This window comes from Chenopodium quinoa, unplaced genomic scaffold, assembly GCF_001683475.1.
Source record: "Chenopodium quinoa cultivar QQ74 unplaced genomic scaffold, ASM168347v1, whole genome shotgun sequence".
Taxonomy (NCBI): Eukaryota; Viridiplantae; Streptophyta; class Magnoliopsida; order Caryophyllales; family Amaranthaceae; genus Chenopodium; species Chenopodium quinoa.
Genome location: NW_018742418.1, coordinates 2,496,320 through 2,508,264, shown reverse-complemented (window position 1 = coordinate 2,508,264; position 11,945 = coordinate 2,496,320).

Sequence of the window (11,945 nt, the reverse complement as noted above, 5' to 3'; positions counted from 1 at the left end):
AAGCTCAGGGATTGTTTGCAAACAGAAAAAGGATCAATGAAAGAGGAAGAGGCAAGGGAGGAAAGTCTAGATCAAAATCTAGACCTCTTGGAGAAGGATCGGCCATGTTTCAAATGTGGCGAGCATGGTCATTTTAAAGCTAATTTCCCAAATAAGAGGGTAATATTCAAAAGCAACAACAACAACTCCAGAGGAAAACAATAAGAAAAACAAGAGGTGAGTTATGTCTCAAATGAAGAGGAATATTATTGTTACTTGGTTTAAGAACCATGCAATGAGATATCTGGTAAATGGATGCTTGATTCAGGAGCATCACACCATATGTGCCCAAACAGGAAGTGGTTTACAATTTACCAGAGTTTAGGTGATGGTACTGTTTTGATGGAAAACGATCATGCTTGTAAAACTGTCGAGTTATGTACTATCCAAGTCAAGATGCATGATCGAACAATAATAATTTTGTAAGAATTTCGCACATCCAACAAATTTGTCGTCTTAGTTCAAAAGTATGTCGTTTTAATCCTTGGATCAAGTCCAATTCTCTTGCACATTCGGTCCTACAATGATTCACAATTGATGTTCATTTCTGCAGTAGCTTTCAACAACAAATGAAAAGCAACTATATGACATAAAAAATAAAAAAGAACTATGTATGCTAGTCGCCGGCCTAGTCCACATAAATTATTGCCAATCTAATTAATTCAATTAAAGGTGTGTACATGAAATTGATATATTACCTCCGGTTCTTATTACTCGCAATAAAGAGTAGTTTTGCGGACTTTTAGGCAAAAAATCTTATACATAGTTAGTGAAAATAAGGGGATATACTTACGTATTAATCCAACTCCAAAAAAAAAAAAAACACAATTTCAACCAAAATTAAATTAAATAACCCACCACCACTAACACCACCCAGCAGCACCGAAACCACCTAACAACACCAAAACCACCCAGCGCCACCACCCAGCACCACAAAACACCGAACCCACCACCACCCAGCAGCAACACTAAACTGAACCCTGTTGACCCCAATACCCACGAACCCATAAGCTGTAACAACCCACCAAACCCACAAGCCGCAACAACCCACCAAAGCCACCAAACCTACCGAACCCACGAGCCGCAACAACCAAGGGCGGAGGTACAAGGGGCTGGTGGAGGCTCGGCCTCCTCGACCCATCATGGCAGCCCAGTTTTTTATATTGTTGGCACCCATAAGTTTTATGAATAAATATATACATGTTAACAAAAATAACAATGAAGTTGGGTTGCCTAGTTGGTTTCAGGAGGATATGAAAGTGCTTGTTGGCATGAGGTGAAGGTCGCGGGACCAATCCTTGTTACAATTTATAGGTTTTTAGGCTTTTTTGCCTTCTCTCTATTTTCAAAGTCAATTTTTCCCCTTCTTTCCAATTAATATCATTTTAAATGTATATTTTGATTTAGATTTATTTTTAATATATACATATGAAAATAATGTGGTCTCTTCTACTTCTTCTCAAAGCCATTTCTTTCCTTTTTTCCAACTACCTTTTTCATTATAATTACATTTTTCGATTAGATTTAAAAAAAAAAAATACTTATGTACATGTAGAATGATCAAGTTTTGACAATGGTATTTATAAATATCAAATAATTGCATTTTTTTCCCTAATAATTCCTATTAGTTTTTTTTTTCCTTAAGAAAAAATCTATATAAAAATCGACCCCCGACTCCTATATTCCTGGCTTCGCCCTTGACAACAATCGATCAAAACCACGAACCCACGAGCCGCAGAAACCCACCGAACTCACCAACCCCTACTAACCCACAGATCTAGAATAAACCACCCACAAGCCACCAACCACCAACCACAAACCCACAAACCAACCACGAACCCACCGATCTGAACCTACCACCCACGCACCCATCGATCTAAACCCACCGATGTGAACCCACCAACCTACCACCGACGAACCCCACGATGTGAACCTACCACCCACGATCTGAAACCACTGACGAACCCACGATCTAAAACCTACCACCGCTGAACCCACGAACCCACCATGAGAATGGGGTTGGAGGAGGGGAAAGAAAAATAATGGGGATGAGGGTGAAATTAATTAATCTCGGGGTTTAATCTAATGATATCAGATTTGTAGTTTAATAAGGTTGTTAAAAAAAAGTAAGGGTATAATGGTCATTTCGCAACCAAAAACTTACTACAAATGAAAAGAATTTTTTTTATTGCGAGTAATGTGAATCCATCCATTTTTGGCAAATGTTACGAGTAATAAGAAATGGAGGTAGTACAAAGCTTGAATAAATCTTACTTCTTTTTGCGTTGCAACAATGATAAAAAAGAGCAGAATATTTATTTTTTATTTTGCATTAAAGAAACATCTTTGCATTAAAGAAACATCATATAGAAGTACGTCCTCCGTTTTTTTAATACGGAGTACTTGCAACACTTTTTTAAACCGGAAATGATGAAATGTCACAATACTTGTAACACACTATAATTGGAACATTATTTTAAGGAAAAGTTGTACTATTTCCCTTATTTAAAGTACATGGCTCACTAAATATACTTCTAACACCCTCTCACCCCATTTTAAAGTATACTACCTCCGTTTTTTTAGTTGACACGTATTGACTTTAGCACTATTCACTCACTCCCCTTTGACAAATATCAACTTTTCATAATTTTTGTTTATCGGTAATTAGAGATATTAATGGTTGAAGTTGTGCATTGACAAACGTGACTAAGGAAACATGTCAACTAAAAAGAAACGGAGGAAGTATTAAATAATATGAACCTCACTTTTCTTAAATAACGTGAATATTATGTTGCAACTATTAAAAAACGGAGGAAGAATATAATATTTAATAAAATAAAATGAATCTTAATATATAGCAAATTTATTGGAAAGAAATCATACCCATGCTTGGTTGTCAGAGCATTTTTGAGCCAATAGCTCTATGGCAGAATTATCTCCATCATTCTTGGTGTCATAGTTGATCTTATCAATGTTGAGTAAAGTTTCAGTGAAGAATAAGTCGTTATCTTGTATTGCTTTGTGTAAAGGTGTTACACCTTGAGAATCTTGAAGATTAATTAGATCCTTCATGTATGGAATCTTGAAAAAATCTTCATAATTTATTAAACTTGTAAGTTTTATATGATGTAAAGGAGAATCCTTTTTTCAATACAAAGATATCGAAATGCTCTCGGATTATGGTCGATGAAGGCACAAATAGCAGCGACATGACCATTTTCACAAGCTTTTGTCCAAGCTAGGAGTTCGCTACTGAACATGGATGAATCTTTTTTCAAAACCGCTTTTATAAACCATGCAATACCAAGTTCATAAGCTTTATCCCAAGCTGATCGTCCATTGTTGTCTTTTTGGGTGATGAATTCTGGTGCTTCATTTACTAGCCATGTCCCAAACTTTTCATCTGCTTTCATTTTATTTTTGATTGTTTTTTATAACCAAGAGTTAGTATAAAGGGAAACAATGTTGAACTAATCCAGGGAGCTATGAGAACAAGACATAAAAAAAAATTGAGATATTATAATGGATAGAGTGTATATAACATCAATCGTAGACTTCAACCTACCATTAATCCAAACTTTTAGTTGAATTGTTCCTTTTAGGGTTGAGCAAAAGTATCTGAAGATCCGAAAATCCGATGATCCGATCCACATCTAATCTGAAAATTATGGATATCCGATCCGAATTTTTCGGATATCGGATATCCAAATTTTGGATTTCGGATATCCGATATCCAAAAAAAGTCGGAAATCGAATATCCGATCCGATATTCGAAAAAATTACTTGCGTTATTATTTCATTTTTATTTTACGGTTTAGTATTTAACTCATTCTCCCAATAACCCAAACTCCAAATCCAGATCTCCTTCTCTCTTCTCTCTCCTCTCAGATCCCTCACCGCCTCTCCTCTCAGATCCCCTTCAGCCTTCACCGCCCCTTTCTCTTTCCTCTCTCGGTCTGTTGGTGAGGTGAGGAGGGGATAAATGATGATTCAACCACCGACAAATCAACACGAGTTTTCCATCTTCGCTGCCCAAACCTAGCTTCTCTGCCCCAGTGGCCGGTGATGTGGTTTGTGTTCGTGGGTAGATGGAGAGAGAGAGAGAGAGAGAGAGGGAGCAGATCGAGAGGAGAGAGACAGAGAGCAAATTGAGAGGAGAGAGAGAATAAATCAGATTAGATTATAGGAGAGAGAAAGAAATTGGGGAATTGAAGATGAAGGTGAATGTTGGGGGTTTGATTTCTGGAAAAAAAATCTGGAAATTTTTTTATGAAGATCGATCAGTTGAATTGGGGGAATGAATGAGGTGAATTGAGTTGATTGGTTGGGGGGGGGGTGAATTAAATTTGGTGGAAATAATAGTGAAATTAAGTTAGATTAGTATTTTATTAAGTTTGTTTTGGGCTGTTGGTGAGGTGAGGAGAGGAGAGGAGGGGGCAGTTCTGGTGGTGGTCGGAAAGGGGAAGGGGTGGTTCTGGTGGTGGGGATAGGAAGAAGGGGAAGGGGAAGGGCTGCACGGAGGAAGATCTAGTTTCATACCTGACTTTGTTAATACCTTCTTCATTGAGCAAAGGTTTCTAGATAACTTATAGGTGATTTTTTTTTTTTTTTTTTTGGAAAAGGACCTAGGAAATTAGACCAATTATCATTAGCTAGAAACTGTCATGTTTAGTTGTTTATGGATGCAAACTTGCCTAGTCTTTCTAGTAGTTTTACAGCTAGCAAATAAAAGGAGACACTGGCCTCTTAAACTGATGTAGTGGTTTTAGGGGCGAGGATGGTTTAAGGGGTGGTGGAGTTGGCTGCCGGAATGGGTATGGACTATGGAGGAAGAGAGAAGGTGAAAAATAAAAAAAATTAAAAGTTCAACAAATTAATGAGCGACACGTGTACCATTGTATAAAAAAATTTGTCATAAAAATAAATAAATTATGTATATATTTTTTAAATTGTTAAATTGTAAAAAAAAACCATATTATTAGATGGGTCAGATATTGGATATCCGAACTATCCGATTCGAAATAATATTTTGATTTTTCAGATACAGATATCCGATTCGAAATCCAATTTCGGATCGGATATCTGATCCGTGCTCACCCCTAGTTCCTTTAACATGGTATCATAACTTGCTAGGTTTGTTTGGCCTTTCATAACTGGGCATTTATCAAGCTATTAGTTATGGGGCCTATATCGGATGTTCGTTCTTTTCCCATGAGGATTAAAATTGTGTACACCCTTATGGTGTGCTATTTCATGTTAAATATGGGTTTGGAGTGTACATGTCATTAAAAGAAAGAAAGAGAGAGTCCACTTCACAAAAGTTAAGGAAGTTCTAGTCTTAAAGTGACAATATGAGTAGCTCTTCAATGTTATAAAATATTTTTTTAAAGACGGGAATTTTATAATATGTGCAACTCTCTCTTCTTTAGCTTTTGGTTAAAGTCCAATATTGGTTATATATACATACATATACTCTTATCATCAATAACAAAAAAATTATTTCAATATTTTAATCCTTATTTTGATTATTATTATTGCTACTTTATATACTTGGTATTATTCTTAGTAATAAACAACAATAAAAGCTAACAAATCTTATTTACCTGTCAAATTTGTAGCAAGATGCAATAATATATTACGGCCATCAGAAGGATCCTTGATGTATTTGGTCCAACTTTCCTAATCCAATCTTGACATTATAGTTCTGACTACTTTAGGGCAATGATTTTGTATAGCTTGAAACAAAATATTGTGCCCTGGCTCGTAAATATCCAGAAGCTTATTAATATGATGTTCCCCCTCATGTAATGACAATATTCTATTGTAATCCCTCCTTTGTCTATTCCTTTGATTAGCTCGGGATGCCCTTTAATCAGTCGAGCACAAAATTCTTCTGCTTTAAAAGGAAGATACTACCAACTATTCAATAAATTTGTAAATACTTTAATTTCAATATTAATATTTACAAGTAACATATAGTACAACTTAGTGCTATTTTAAAAACAAATGTAATTTGAAATTTTAATATGTGAAACTTTGCCAATAATATTTCATTGACAAAGTTTGATTTATACATTTATTTTAATTATTTATAAGTTCCATTGGTATATCTAAAATATAATGAACTCAATGTAGAAAGCTTCCAGTTCATTTTACCAAATTAATTTGCATGTAACAATATGGGCAAGGTGGTTGTTTGTACACGAGTCAATTAAGTTGAATAGGGATCGCTTTTAATTAAATTTTCAATTTACCGTAATTTTCATAAAATATTACTCAGATCATCATATAACTTCGTATAATACTATCATGCACATTGTACCTGTTTTTTTTTTTTGGAACAATTTGTTGTCATAATTGTCTGCAATTAATATTTATGTGGAAGAGAGAAAAAGAGATAGATGGATATCATTGCAAAGATCAGATAAATTGACAAGATATACATTCAAACTTTTCATGACTGCATTATTTTGAATCTTAATAACTGTATTTTTATCCATTGACAAGATATATATTGCAAACTTTTCATACAGACGTCCAATGGCCAAGGACAAAGGTGTATCTTTGTCATTATTTAGTACTAACCAAGGAAATTCATCTTCATAGATGCTCGATGATCCTTGTTTGTATACATCTATGAGCAATTTTGCTATTTCAATAGCATCTTCTTCATTAGAGGTAAATTTAGCCAATATATGAAGAGGGTTCTCACCGTTATTTTACCTTGAAGAGACCAAGTTGACAAAAGTCCTCTTTACATCAGGGATTATATCATGGCTTTCTAGAAGACATCTAAATCGCCACATTTTGCCATCACAGACCCAAATAAGGAATACTGATAAACCCTCAATTTTTTTTGTTTAATTAGGCTTGGGTCTCTTTGAAGCAGTCGTCGAAAGATTTCTTCTTCTTCTGTAATTTATTAAAAAAGTACTCCATATCAAATTTTATGTTTTTTTTTTTTGTTTGGTTATTATTATTATATTTTTTTTTGAGACAATACTCCATATCAACTAGAAATTAGTAGAAGTAGCAATATACTTTGTAGCTTATAAAACTAAAATAACTAATTAATTACTCCCTTCGTTTTGTAATAATCACAATATAAGTGTTGTGCAAAGTTGTAGGAGAATTATAGGGTTGGGGCCAAAAGTTGAATTTTAAAATATAAAGTATAGTAGTTGGGATTTAAGAAATATTTAATTATACTTCGTATAAATTAAAGTATAGTATTAGCTAGAAGAGAGCGAGAAATATTAATAAGAAAATAATAGTGCAAGTGCGGTTGGTAGGAGAGAGAATTACTACCAATAAATAATAATAAAATAGAAGTGGTCTGGGTCCTTATCAAATAAGGAAATGTTGTAATTATTTGATTCTTATAAGCATCAATAAGATACTATAAGATCATTTGTTGATAGCCTTTCTTCTCGTGGAGTATTTAATTGTAGCTTTGTTTGACTTATATGGCATGTTGGCATGCAAATTTTTTATTTTTTTTTTTTAAATATTAAAGTAAAATCAATAAAGTGATGTGTTATAATTCTTTAAGAAAAAAAAAAGTAAAGTGTTATTCATATTGGCATGCTCATTTTTTATAAATATTTTTGATTCTTATAACTGTATAAGTTTTGGTATTTATAAGGGTTGTCAATGGTTTTAATAGCAAATTAAATGATGTTTTTATATATATTAGCCTACTAGCTCAATAGATAGAATATTATGCAAATGCACAAAAGATATGGGTTTGAATTCCACGTAGGCTCATTTGTGTAATGTGGAGACGAGAGTTTGTATGAGAGTTAGATGGTAATAATATTTATATAGTCATTAATCATTTCAAGTCAAATTTTTGCTTGTATAACTTAGTGCTAAATTGATTCACTTTTTTTAATTTACTATTTTTTTTATAATACAAGAAAAATATTTAGTTAGAACATAAAAAATAAAAAAAAATTAGAGCATAGGAAACAAAAATAGAACATAGGAAAAAAAATTAGAACATAACATTTAATTATGAATGTTAATATAAAGTTTCAAATATAATTTTTTTTATATACGTACTTTTTATAAATATTTAATTATATAAAAATTAGATCAAATTATTGCATCGGCATGTGTGTGTAAAGTATGACTATGTCAATTATTTTGGGACAAAGGGAGTATAAGTAAATAATTTATATACAGCTTTATTCTCTACATAAGACAAGTGAGAGAGTGACAATTGTCATCTTCATATTGATTTTCTTGTCTTATACATAGTAGTATATTACTAAGTTAGGTCCCGCGCCATGCACGGTAATTTTTAGTAATTATCATTAGTTTCACACTATTATTTAAGTATAAAAAATTATATTTAATTACAAAATAGGATGAAAGTTTAGTAATTACAAAATTGAAAAAAATATATATATTATACTAAAGAAAACAGAAGGAGAAATACATGCACGACTAATAAAAATAGCTATGGATTACATCACAAAGTTATGGATAGGAAATTATTATTGCATAGAATTGTTTAAAGAAAAATTATATCTTTGTTGAATGTGTATAAATGAAATATATATACTTACCAAATAGGAAGAAAAATATTATTATATCGTAAGTATTAAATACTTCTCTAAGAAGCTTTGGCAGCAAAAAAAAAAAAAAAAAAAAAAAAAACAAAAAAAAAAAAACAATTTCGGAGGCAATATTTTTAACCAGGAGATGACATGTGTTATTCCTGGTTTCGCCTTTAGGCCCCATTCACTTCACCTTATTTTGCTGAAATGAAATTTATTTTTACTGAACTAAAATTATTTTTGCTGAACTTAAATTATTTTTACTGAATTTATTGAAATTAATTTTACAGAACTGAAATTATTTTGCTGAACTGAAATTATTTAACTGATTTTTTTATTATATTTCTTCTTTAAGTTTACTGATTTTCATCTGCAATTATTTTTATTGAACTGAAATTATTTTTGCTGAACTGAAATTATTTTTACTGAACTAAATTAATTTTACTGAACTGAAATTATTTTTATTGAATATTATCTTTGTAAGGTCAAGTGAACAAGGCCTAACTATATAGTTATAGACTAACTTAAGTCCCATACAATGCACGTTTTATTTTATTTTATTAAGATTTACAACAATTTATAAATCAACAATTTTTTTTACAAATTATTCTCTTTGAATATGTATGATAAATTTCTATAATTTTTAAAATTTTCTAAATAGTATATTTTACCCAAAATATTGTATGATATACAATATGAATATCTTATATTTGCTTATTTTTTATAAGTAGTTGCTAAAAAACTTATTGATTTAGGAAGAAAACATTGTATGACATTGTAATTCTTTGTTTCTTACTATAAAAGATGTGGAAGATTTGGAATAGGAAGAGATAATTATAGTTGATTAAAAATACTTCCTACGATGCTTTAGCAGCAACAGCAACAGCAACAACAAAATTACATAATTTTTTTTGATACAACGTATAAAATATTAACAAGATTTTGACATGTATTACTTTTATTCATCTTTAGTATATAGGTATAGATAGTATATAGATTTGGGGTAATTTATTGATATTGTTAAATGTCGACCCATCAAAAAATATATTGACACTGATATTCAAGTAGTGGTACAAAAGAAAAAAGAAAAAAAAGTAGTTGCTTGCAAAGTTTAATGTATAAGGTAATTAAGGTAATTGTTCGTAAAAGTTGTAACCTAAAAGGGCTGCGTAGTATTAGGACGAATTTTTTTTTTTTTGAAACCTAAAAATAAATAAATAAATAATAACTTGTCCTAATACTACGTACCTAGACCTTTTATTAGGACGAGTTATTTAATTAGTCTCAAAACAACACATTTGACCAGTGGTGGATTAAAAATAAAATATTTAACGGGATTAAAATATATTTGATAATTTTAAAGGGATCATTTGATTAAAAATATAAGCAATTTTTAAGAAAAAAAATAATTTGATAAGAATTTAAATTTTTTAATATTCAAGTGGGGTCTAGGGACTCCACTTAATACACGTAATGTATGATATTAAAAATACGATATCATTAATTTAAATAATATTATACACATAATGTATGATATTAGAAATACGATATCATTGATTTGAATAATATTATACATATGATGTATGATATTAGAAATACGATATCATTGATTTAAATAATATCATTCGCGATTACATTTGACGACTTCAAATTTTCTCCAAGTTTAATGTTGCCTCGGTTTACATAATTTTATATGCATACTAGTTTTGTTCCTAGGTGGATTGTTGATAAAAAATTCAGGATAAATTTTTTGCTTGAATGTTAAATAATCTTATCCCATTGCATACGAAGAACATACTCTTTAAAGGGCATATATATAATCCCTTTTGATAATATATGATATTAGAAATACGATATCATTGATTTAAATAATATTATACTTTTTGTTATTTTATTAGTAAATTAGAAAGATTAGGAAGTAACTATCATAGAGATCTTTATTAGAAAAAAATATTCTTTTAAATCAAATAGAGTATAATACATGTAATACTCATAGTTTTTTTAGGATCTACGTACATAATTATAGCTCATATAAGGTTGAGAATTGTGCATTTATCATTATTGTTTTTACGTAGTTAAAACATATCTTGGATATTTAGAAAAATGATTTTGGTATAATTTTTTTTCACATTTGTAAAAATGATATAAGTACTTATAAATGGATAAAACATATCATATATCCCAATGCAAGGTATGAAAACCAGGTTGAGGGTAGGAAATGGGTTTGACTTGTATAAAAGAAGAATACAACATAACTATAACAAACTCAAAGAATTAACATTTAAAATTCAATCCCATGCAACCACGTCTCTTTAGAAGATAAACGTATAATATTGATTACCACGCAAAGGCAAGAATCATTTATAACTTGAAGATGTTATTATAATGTAGCCCTACTTTAGTAGAAATCTAGCCTTTTGAAGAATAGTATATCAACAAATTGGTAATGAAGTTTTAAGAGGCAGGTGATAAACGAATCATTCAAATCAAAATTTTGACTAGAATAATCCTTTTGAATTTTTTTTTTTGTAGTAATAAGCAATTAAGTGTGGTTTAAAGTCCAATTAAAAAAATTAGTATGTTTGGTTATATACAGCTATATATGTTGTCTATCACTTTTGGATATATTTAGTCATTCCTCATAATAATTAAAGAAGAGAAGAAAAAAAAAGAAACTGATATGTTTTGAACCATTGTAGAAGCTAATATGTTTAAACTTTAGTGAGATGCAAGCCAAATAGAATCCAAACTTGTTAAAACATTAGGAAGATACTATCTCCGTTGTGTTTTAATTAAGTTGACACATTTCTTTTATCACGCTTGTTACCGCACTATTTTAACAATTAATACATAAAAGCTAGTTAAAGTATAGTTTGTGAATAGTGTAAAAGTAAAAATGATGTCAACTAAAAAAACAAAAATAAATAGAGAAAGTATATATATATATATATATATATATATATATATATATATATATATATATATATATATATATATATATAAAAATTAAATGAGTATACTAAAGTAGAAAATCAGAAAATTTATTGGGTAACAAGGTACTTTTTTTTTTTTTTTTTTTTTTGAACGAAAAACAGTTAATATATTAATTCATAGAAAGGGAGTCCAACATGACATACGAGGAAATTTCATCCAGAACGGATTTTCCTATAATTGTTCTTGACTAAATGACACTAACCTCGCTAAATGGTGGGCCACGAAATTCCCATCCCGTTTTACATGAGACCAAGTAATAGAAGAAAGACCCGAACTAACAAAAGCAATATCTTCCAGCACATTATCGACAACCGCTAAAGAAAAGGTTTTCTTCTTTAGCTTGGTAAC